The following is a 10,285-nucleotide window of genomic DNA, read 5'->3' as shown; positions in this document are numbered from 1 at the left end:
GAAAAGTGTTATTGTTAAATCTAGATTCCTATTAAAGAATAAGGCACTAAGAGTTACTGCCGGCCTAGGGGGAGATGTGTTAATTATGGAAAAGGTCTATTGCCCTGGGAACGCCTCTGAGACTTTATCTTTCAATCTGTTCCCTTGAATTGAATAGGTTTTACTGAACTCGGCCTTTGCTTAACTCAGCCTCTGTTTTCCTTCCGCCTTTTATTTTTTGGAGTGGATTTTACTGAGACAGTTTCTTAGCCCATTTCTTATTACGTGCACGGAGAGGTGTCCACTCTGAAACCTTTCCTCACATCTCTTTGTGTTTTTCCTCAGCATAGGAAACTGGAGAGAACACGGGTCTCAGACCTGGACAGGCCTGAACACCTTGATGAACTCGGTGAAGACTTGGGGCAAATTACTCTCCCTTCCTCCTCTTGGCCCCCCTCCCCACTCTGTCCTCGCCCATCTCCTCTTGTGCCCTTCTTTCCCCTCATCTCCTGAACTTCTCCTCCCCTTCCCCTGAGTTCCTTCCTTTCTGACTTCCCCTCCTCTTTCATCTTCTCTTCCCTCTCATGAGGTCCCAGAGACCTCACCTTACTAATTTGCAGAACCTTTGGAATTTCACTGTAGCAGAACTGCTGGAGCCTCTTTCTTTTTTCTTTCTTTCTTTCTTTCTTAAGATTTTATTTATTTATTCACGAGAGACACAGAGAGAGAGGCAGAGACACTGGCAGAGGGAGAAGCAGGCTCCATGCAGGGAGCCCGACGTGGGACTCGATCCCAGGACTCCAGGATCATGCCCAGGGCCAAAGGCAGGTGCTAAACCGCTGAGCCACCCAGGGATCCCCTGGAGCCTCTTTCTATTCCACCTCTCACTTTATTTACGAGGGAACTGAGAACAGAGAGGTTAAACCCAAACCCGCATGTCCTGACTCCCAGTCAGTGCTCCCCCTAACACATGGCTGAGCTGCCTCCGAGTCTGCCCTTTTAACACCGTGTTGGGATTCATCCCTGTCTTTGCTCGCTGTTCGTGGGGGGACTGGGAAAATGGGATGATGGATTACTGCTGTAGTTTGCTCATAAAGAGTGAGATAAAGTCTTCTAACCCCTGAGACCAAAGAGAATTTGTCATAATGCATAAAACAGAAAAGTCAAGCTTCACCAGCACATGTGCAGCGTCCTCCTTAACTAGTCAGGGAAACACAGCAAACACAAATCGCAAGCTAACTCATCTGCGGTCACTTCCACAGAGAACCACAGTTTTTGCATTCAATGGCTCTGGGAAAGGAACAAAATGGCATCTGGCAGGAGATAAAGCTGGTGAGAAAGAGAGCTAATGAACTTGGTGGAGGCGCCGGAGACCAAGACCACACCCATCATGTCTCCTGCAAGTTTCTCAGTGGAAAAATGAACAATCTCCACCAGCAGGTAGGCCTCCTGCCCAGCCTTCCTGCTCTCCTCACAGAGGGAGGGAGCTGAGATGGTGCTCACCTCAGGGAAGGGCTCCAGTTAGGATGGTAGGTCTGGAGGGGCCCACAGAGCAAGCTCTGCCACCTGTAAGGCAGATCCTCTAGATTGACATGAGTCTACATTTAATCCCCTTGTGTTATGTCTGAACCTTTAATTGATGGCCTTTGGTCTCAGTCAGCTGCCCTTGGTGGAGGACCAGTATCCACACCGGGGCCAGAGCACAGGCCAGGTGTTGTCCCTGAGGAGGGCAGCAGTAATTTGGGACCTTCTCTCAGGGTAAGACGCACAAATAGGCAACTCTACAGACACAGAAGGTAGATTAGTGGTTGCTGAAGGCCAGGAGCAATGGAGAGTTTCTTTTTCAAGTGATGAAAGTGGCCTGGAACTGGATATTGATGATGCATAACTTTGTGAAAATGCTAAAAAGCATTGATTGGTACACTTCAAATGGATGAATTTTACAGCATGTGAATTGTATTTCAATTTTTAAAATTTGAGGGGAAAAAAAAGGAGCAAAGGTGAATTTTGGACTAATGCTCAGGGCTGTCAAAGCCAGCAGCTGCTCTTCTGCCAAGTATCCTGCCTGCATATTGTAAATGTGGGTTTTAAAAAATATTTTATTTTAAAAATATTTTATTTATTTATTTGAGAGAGAGAGCACAAGTGGGATGGAGGGCAGAGGGCCAGAGGGAGAGGGAGAAGCAGACTCCCCGCTGACCAGGGAGTCCAATGTGAGGCTCGATCCCAGGACCCTGAAATCATGACCTGAGCTGAAGGCAGATGCTTAACCACCTGAGCCACCAGACACCCCAATGTTTTTAAGTGTCTTACATACTTTTTCATAATTTTCATTCTTACAGTGGAATGATGGTCCACTGTGTATCATAATTCATAAAGAGATATTTCCAGTGCTGGTGATTTAAGAATGTTCTATGTTTTACTGTTATAGATGGCAAAGAAAGTAAAAAAACATCCCTGCACTCTGCCACAAATCTTGGTTTTCCACAAACTTACTCCTGGAATCTCTATTCTAGTGCTGGATGACGCACGGTCTCTATTTTAACCCTGTGCCTTGTTGCCTATAGTTTCACCCTGTCCCCTTGGGTAAGCCTCATCATAAAAAATCTAGCTCATCTGACTTCATCTGTGTTTTTATTGCTGGACCTATTGCACCATTTTGTGATGTATTTATTTACCTATCTGCTCTGCCAGACTGTGAGCCCCCTGAGGTCAGACACAGTGTCTTATTAATTTCTAATTCCCCGTTGCCTCTGCTTGGCAGGTGGAATGTGTAAAGTATATGTTAATTGAATTTAATTGAATTGCAAAGATTCTGAAGAACACTGCTGAGGGTGTCTCTTTGCTTCTGTTCAATTATTCTCCCTAGTGTTAATTGCAAAAAGTGGAATCACTGTGGCTAAAAGGCACAAATGTGTCTCCTTACTTGCCACGCTGTTTTCTCAAAGCGGGTCCTGATTTGCAGCACCCCCTGAGATGAACACCAATTTCACCATCACCTTGCCAGCCCATCAATTTAAAAAACGCTAATTTAGTAGATGTCAAAGAACATTTCTCATTCAGGGTTGCTTTGATTTACATTTCTCTGAGTACTACCAGGGCTGAACATTTCTCAGGTTTTTATTTACTATTTTTCTCTTGGGGGGAACTGCTTGTTCATATTCTTCGTCCGTTTATCTATTAGAGTAAAGAAATATAACTAATAAATTTGAAGAAGCGCCTTTTATATTTTATACATCACCCTATATGCTGTCACATATGATCTATATTTTTCATATGCTGTATTTTGTTTTCTTACATTTTTGCTGTATTTCATTGTACAGAAGCTTAAAATGTATATACATATTTACCTATCACTTTTTTTTATGATTCCTTATGAAGTTTCAGGGGAAAAAAGTTCTCTTTCATGCATCTGCTAAGTCTTTTATCAATGCTCTGTTCTTTTCGCATAATAAAAAAAATCAAGTCATCAACCTCACTGAATTATATCAAATCTAAGCTATTTTTAATATTACTATCACTAATTTCTATGCCTTGGGTCAGTTATGATTATGTGACTGCAAGTAACAAAAGTCCAAATAACAATGGTTTAAACAAATAGGGGTTTATTTTTCTCACTTTACAGAAAGTCTAGAGGTTGGCAGTTTTCCTGAAATGTAACTGTGGGATTTTACTTTAGAGAGGTGACTAAGTAATGACACTGGGAGATCCATGCCATTGAAAAAAAAGAATTTACTACTTACATATGCTGATTGAAGAGGGCATGCATGCCATCCCGGACCACAGGAGAAGCAGGTTTTGGTCAGAAGCAGTAGCTAGAGAAAGCCTAGGCCAGAGCCTTTATTGGGGTTTCTGCAGGCAAGACAAACCAGGTCAGAGTAAACAATTAGAAACGACTAGTTTGAATAATCCTGCTGGGCTTTCAGCTATCAGGGCGGTCTCTCTAGTTGCCTGGTCCCTGGCCCTGAGATGATGTTGGACTGGAGAAACCTTGGCTCTGTGTGTGTGAGTTACATAAAGGGGGTGATTGGTTACTTCCCAAGTAAGTTGTTTATGGTCTTGAGATGTTAGCTGGCCCCAGCAAGATGTTTAAGATGTCAGGACATCATCAGATACAGAAAAGTTTAAAAACAAACAAAACAAACCATGATTGACATAGTATCTTTTTTTTTTTGACATAGTAGCTTTTGGCATCATTTCAGTATCTCAGTGATTTGGGGCTGGAGACTCAAATTCTCTTGGCCTCTCCCTCATGCTTACCACCCCATGGTTCCAAGACGGCTGCTGAACCTCAAGCTATCTCGTCTGTATTTAGAGAAGGGAGAATGTTGCATCCAAAGCAACAAGAAGGAAGGGCAATGGGAACCAAGCCAGTTTCTTTGATCAGGAAAACAAAAATTTTCTCAGAAACTTACTAATAGGGACACCTGGGTGGCTCAGTGCTTGAGCGTCTGCCTTTGGCTCAGGGCATGATCCTGGGGTCCTGGGATCGAGTCCTGGATCAGGCTCCCTGCAGGGAGCCTGCTTCTCCCTCTGCCTGTGTCTCTGCCTCTCTCTCTGTGTTTCTCATGAATAAATAAATAAAATCTTTAAAAAAAAGAAACTTACTAATAAACTTTCACTTAGGTCTCATTAGTCAGAACTGCACCCTATGGTCACATCTAGCTGAATATAATCCTGCTTTAATAGTAGAAGAAAACAAAAGGAGGAAAAGGTTGAAAGGGACCATTGAATCAACCAACTAGAAGTGTTTGCCACACTCCTTCCTTCTCTCCTTATGTTTAAAAAAACTATTTTGTAATAGATTAAAATATTTTAAATGTATATGCATGTGTGTATTATATATATATACACACATATATACATGTGTATGTAGTTATACTTCAATTTATTCTATACAAATGCTTCTATAAATTGTTAGGCCTTTTATTTTTTATTTTTTTGTTAGGCCTTTTAAAGTCTCTTTATCTGGTTCCATTAATCTGTGATCTACCTAGCACATTAATCCTTATTCTATTATATAGGAGTTTGTAATGGCTGATATTGGTAGGAACCCCTATTAGCTTTCTTTTCTGTACTCCCTGTTGATGATATTATTTTTATGCATATATTTTAGAACAATTTTGTGGATTGAACATAATTATTAGGCTTTCAATCAGAATAGTATTAAGTTTATAAATTTAATTAAACTCATGCAATTCTACTGGTTGGTTCAGACATTTTAATGTTATTGTCTTTTTACCTTGGAATTGTCTCTATTTCTTATTTGAATCATCTTAACCATCTTTTAAATGTTCTAACAAAGCTTTGAAGTTTTCTTTTTAAATGTCACATTATGTAGTTCCTAATCATTTTAAGTTTGGAAATTTGTGAGTGTGATTGTGTGTGTGTGTGTGTGTGTGTGTGTGCACGCGCTTATAAATTCGATCTTTTTATTCATTATGTTATCAGGCTGGTAATTAAGTGTATGTAGGAGTTGTCTTTTATGTTTGTCTTGAAAATCAAATTCCTCATTTAAATGAACTTGTCAGTTGTAGGTAAGGGATTTGCCTACTTTTTGATCAAATCTCATTTTCTGTGTCAGTTAGTTTGGGTTTGGTTAGAAGTAACAGAAAACCCAAGCCAAGCTTTCCTAGACAAGAGAGGCTCACATCACCGAGGTTAGTTCAGCAGCTCTACCAGGTAACAAAGGGTTTAATTTCTGTTTAGCTCTTCACTCTGCTGGGCGACATAGCCTTCCTAGTGAGGCTGCTGGTCCTTGTAGTGATCAAAGGGCCAACAGAAAGTCACACTTCCTAGGGCGCCTGGCTGGCTCAGTGGGTAGAACATGTGACTCTTGAACTTGGGGTCATGAGTTCAGAGATTCCTTAAAAATAAAATTGGGTATAGAGATTACTTAAAAATAAAATCTTTTTAAAAAAAGTTTATGCACTTCCTTATTCGTATCCATGAAAGAAATGACAGGATTTCTTTTCCAGACCTTCTTCCCACCCAAACTTCCCTCTTTTCCACAGCTTTCTCAGTCTTACTGCAGTTGAGTCCTTGCTTACCCCTGAACCGATAACTGGGTAGAGGAATGAACTTATACTATTAGACTTGATTTGAGGGTGGTGAAATTGTTTCCCCTAAAGCATGTAGGCTTCATGTAGAAGTTATGACTATCCCCCCGCCCTTCCCCAGTTAATTCCAATCTCTACTGCCAATTTAAGGTAGTTACCAAGATTTGAACAGCGGAGATCAAGGAGGGAACCATAACACCTGCTATACTTTAGATGTCAGTTTTTCCAGGACACCTGCCTTGCTGCCCTAAGTCCAAGTCCCAAATCTCTCTTATGTACTCTTTTAACCACAGTAGACCTGCCTGTTTACTTATGGGACCAGAAAAATGACAATGTACTTATCATCCCTGGCCATCTTATATGGAAGATATATCTTGCTAATGGGAGAACTTTGTTGGACACCTGAAATGTAAGATTTAAGAAATCTCCATAAGGAAGAAAGATCCATAGAGCAGCTTCCAGGGCAGGCTCTGTGCCAGGGACCTATGCCTAGACGGGGAGACTGGGGGGAGGAATAGGGTGGTGGGGTAAGGAGGTTAAGGGTTGTTGTAGTATGAGGACAAATATGCTTATGGGGAATTTCAGAGAGAAATTCTATGCATTGTGAAATGTAAACTACTTCTCCTATACATTCCTCAGTAAAACATCCTTCATCGTGGCCTAGTACAGTGAATTTATTTTAGGAACATGAAGAGAAGGGCAGGGGTTTGCTTTCAAAATGGCAGGGCAAGAATGGGATCAAGCCTCAGGACATTGTGATATTGGGTTTCACTTGTCTGTCCTCCTCCCTAGACTCCAAGTTCTGTGAGGGCAAAGACCAGGTCTTTCTTGTTTACCTCTTTGCCTGGCTCAGTGCCTACGACATGGGAGTTTAGTAAGCATTTGTGAATGAATGGACGAATGAATGAATGAAGAAACAAACTTGGTAAAATTGGAGAAACATTAGTCAAATCCCAAGTCTGCCACTTTCTCATCTTTGGAATGGGCAATATAATAATCACCTTTGGAGCTTTATCGTGAGATTTAAGTCTAATAAATGGTAAACAAATTATAATTATTAACTCTTCCTAAATTATACCAGCAAAGCTACAAATTCTGATAACAACAAACACTAACATTTATCGAACATATTCTTTGAGCAAGAACCTTTGGTAGGCCTTTCATATGCCTTACTTTATTTTAATTTTAATTAATTAATTAATTAATTAATTTTTTCATATGCCTTATTTTAATTTCATTCCTCCCAACCAGCCTTTTCCTCCAGGACATTCCACACACACAGCTCCAACAATACCTCTAGTCACTCACAGGCACCAAAATCTAGGTAGGGAAAGAAGGAATGCTTTGCTGATCTGTTATTTGCTACTTCACTCTGGAGATGCACAGCTTAGTTGCTCTAACAAGATTGGATAAAATGTAAGTGACTGACTATTTTTAATGGTGAAATGAGATAGATTCCTGATTGTTGTAGCAATGAAGACCATGGGACCTTAAAGGCAGGCAGAGGCTGAGCCTGTGGTCACCAGTGATAGGAAATGTCGAGAGTGGATTTGTGAGCACCCGGAATCAGTGAGCTTTGTTTTCTCACAAGGTCCATTCCCGGAACAGTTGAAAATGCCAAGGGCTAAATTCAGATTTCTAGAAGATACTCAAAGATTGCCCAGCAAGGAGAAAAGATAAAGGGACTTTGTTATGGTTCATATAAGTCCTCTGGGCATTTTAACATTTTGGGATGTTAGTTTTCTTATTTCTAGAATAGGAATAACAAATCTGATTCTTTGCCTCTTATAGGAGTATTTGGGTGTTTAATAAAGTGATGTTTGGAATTTCTCTATGGAAAAATGCTACAGAGATAAAAATTATTTCAATAACTAAATATATATATGAACTCCATATATACTATGAAAAGTTGAAGGAGAGGTAATACAGACTCATTTAAGATTAATTTCTCCATGCGTTTCAGGTCGGTGCTATGCACTGAAATCTGAAAAATACATTTACGACTCTACATGTATATATAATATAAATAAAAGTACTCTTATAGTTATGGATGTTCTTAGAGGCAGAATCATGTACTTGTTGCTGTTCTTAACTCCTCAGATTTCTGTCTTTTCAGAAAATATCAAGTGATCACTTTGACAATATTGTGTAACATTTATCATATGAAGTTGCCACTTACAGTTGCTTTGTAAGTTAAAGGGACTGCTCAAAACTTAAAGCAGCTGGCAAAGAAATAAGGTAACGAGAAAAGCTGACTTCAAGAATTTCAAATCTTCTAGACTAAAATAAATCCATTGTGTGGGAAAAGTGTTTTCATCAAAGCAGTAGAAGATTTTAATCAAGAGTGATAATGATGGTCCTAATGATTGCTATTAAGTTTTGGTAGTTAAAAGGAACAAGCTTCAGTTATCTGAAATAGATCCCCTGACATGGGATGTTCAGTCTCTCCCTGTGAGTTCTTCTGTCACTAATTCTAAGGGATGCAGCATGGGGAGACCTGTATTCTGCTCCTAATTTGGTGGGTGTGGGTGATCTGGAGAAAGTCACCTTATCTTGCTGCATGTTTTCCTACCTGTCAGTGAAGAGAATGGAGTAATTAATCTCTACAGTCTTTTCAGCTCTAGGATGTTGTGACTACTTCCAATCATTTCCAGAAACCTTACTGCTTATCTTTCTAACAGTGCTAAACAATAGCCTGAAATGAGAGCCTAAAATTCAGTGGGGCTCACAAGGGTCACTGTAATAGCTACATTAGAGTGATCACACTGCACCAGACCCTGTGCCTCAACCTTCGAGTTTGCTATCCATCCTCAGAATGACCTCAGGAATACCTGGCCATGCATCTCAAACAAGGAATTTAACAACCTGTGGAACTTCTGTTACTAGCTGGTGGGTCCTTACGTACGTAATGACAGATCTAAAGCCTGTCAATACCATTTTTGGAGTAGTGCAGGGAGAGAGGGTGGCTGGGATTGCTCTACATGGTGCCTCTCCACCTGAGGTATTTGCGTAGGTGTTCACCAAGCACCAGAGCAGATCAATTCTTTGTCTTCATCTTCCTAGACATTTTGGTAGCATTTGACGTGGTTAATTGAAGCAGTTCTTTTTTTAAAAAATATTTTATTTATTTATTTATTTATTTGAGAGAGAGAGCAAGACCCAGAACACAAGCCGGGGGAGAGGCAGAGGAAGAAGCAGGCTTCCTGCTGAGCAGGGAGCCTGATGTGGGGCTCGAGCCCAGGCCCCTGGGATCATGACCTGAGCCAAAGGCAGATGGTCAAGTGACTGAGCCACCCAGGTGCCCCGACTGAAACAGTTCTTGAAACAATTGCCTCATATGGCTTCCATGACCCTGAACCCACCTGGTCCTTTGGCACCTCTCCAGCCATGCTCTCTTGGTGACCTTTGTGGGATCCTCCTCATCTTCCCAGGCTCCACTTGTTGAAGGGCCTCTTCTCTTCTCCATCTGCACTCATTTGTTGGTGATCTCATCCAGCTTGTGGCTTTAAATAGTACCTATACGCTGATGATTCTAAAATTAAACCTCCATCCGGATCTCTGCTCTGAACTCCAAACAAATATATTCAGCTGCCAACTCAACATTTTCACTTGGATACCTGATCTCAAACTTAAGAGACCTGAACTTTTGATTTTCTCCTCCAAACCTACCCCTCCCACCATGTTCCAAAATGCAGTAAAAGGCACTAACTAGGACAGGGCACCTGGGTGGCTCAATGGTTGAGCATCTGCCTTTGGCTCAGGTTTTGATCCCGGGATCCTGGGATCAAGTTCCGCATTGGGCTCCCTATAGGGAGCCTACTTCTCCCTCTGCCTGTGTCTCTGCCTCTCTCTGTGACTCTCATGAATAAATAAAATCTTTAAAAAAAATAGGCACTAAGATGTCCCTAGCTGAGAAACTAGGAGTCATCCTGGATTCCTCCTTTTCTCTGCGTGCCACCTTTAATCCATCAGCAAATCCTGTTAGCTGTAGCCTGGGAAGTCATCCAGAAGCTGAAGGCTGTTCACTGGTTCCATCACCTCCCCTTATTCCACACGCCCAACACCTCTGCCCAAGACTATTGCAATAACCTCTGAGGGGTCTCTTAGCTTTCACTCTTGCCATAAATCTATTCTCCAAACAGCAACTTGTGATTCCTTTAAAATGCCCATCATTGCAAATCCAGGTACCTCCCTTGTATTGGCAACACAATCCCAGATTCTTAGCTTGGCCTGTGAGAGCCTGTGGG

At 41.2% G+C, this 10,285-nt stretch overlaps 1 long non-coding RNA gene across 1 annotated transcript in view; it reads left to right on the top strand.

Moving 5' to 3' along the window:
• The first annotated feature begins 1,248 nt into the window (after positions 1-1,248).
• Positions 1,249-10,285, top strand: part of LOC121490396 — a 35,935-nt gene continuing 26,898 nt past the window's right edge. The window contains exon 1 of the long non-coding RNA XR_005987650.1: positions 1,249-1,419. This is a non-coding gene — a long non-coding RNA (uncharacterized LOC121490396). The remainder of the gene's footprint in view (positions 1,420-10,285) is intronic.

The sequence above is a fragment of the Vulpes lagopus genome, chromosome 5 (genome assembly GCF_018345385.1).
Source record: "Vulpes lagopus strain Blue_001 chromosome 5, ASM1834538v1, whole genome shotgun sequence".
Lineage (NCBI taxonomy): Eukaryota > Metazoa > Chordata > Mammalia > Carnivora > Canidae > Vulpes > Vulpes lagopus.
Note: the sequence above shows the minus strand (reverse complement) of the source record. Positions and strands in the feature narration are given on the sequence as shown.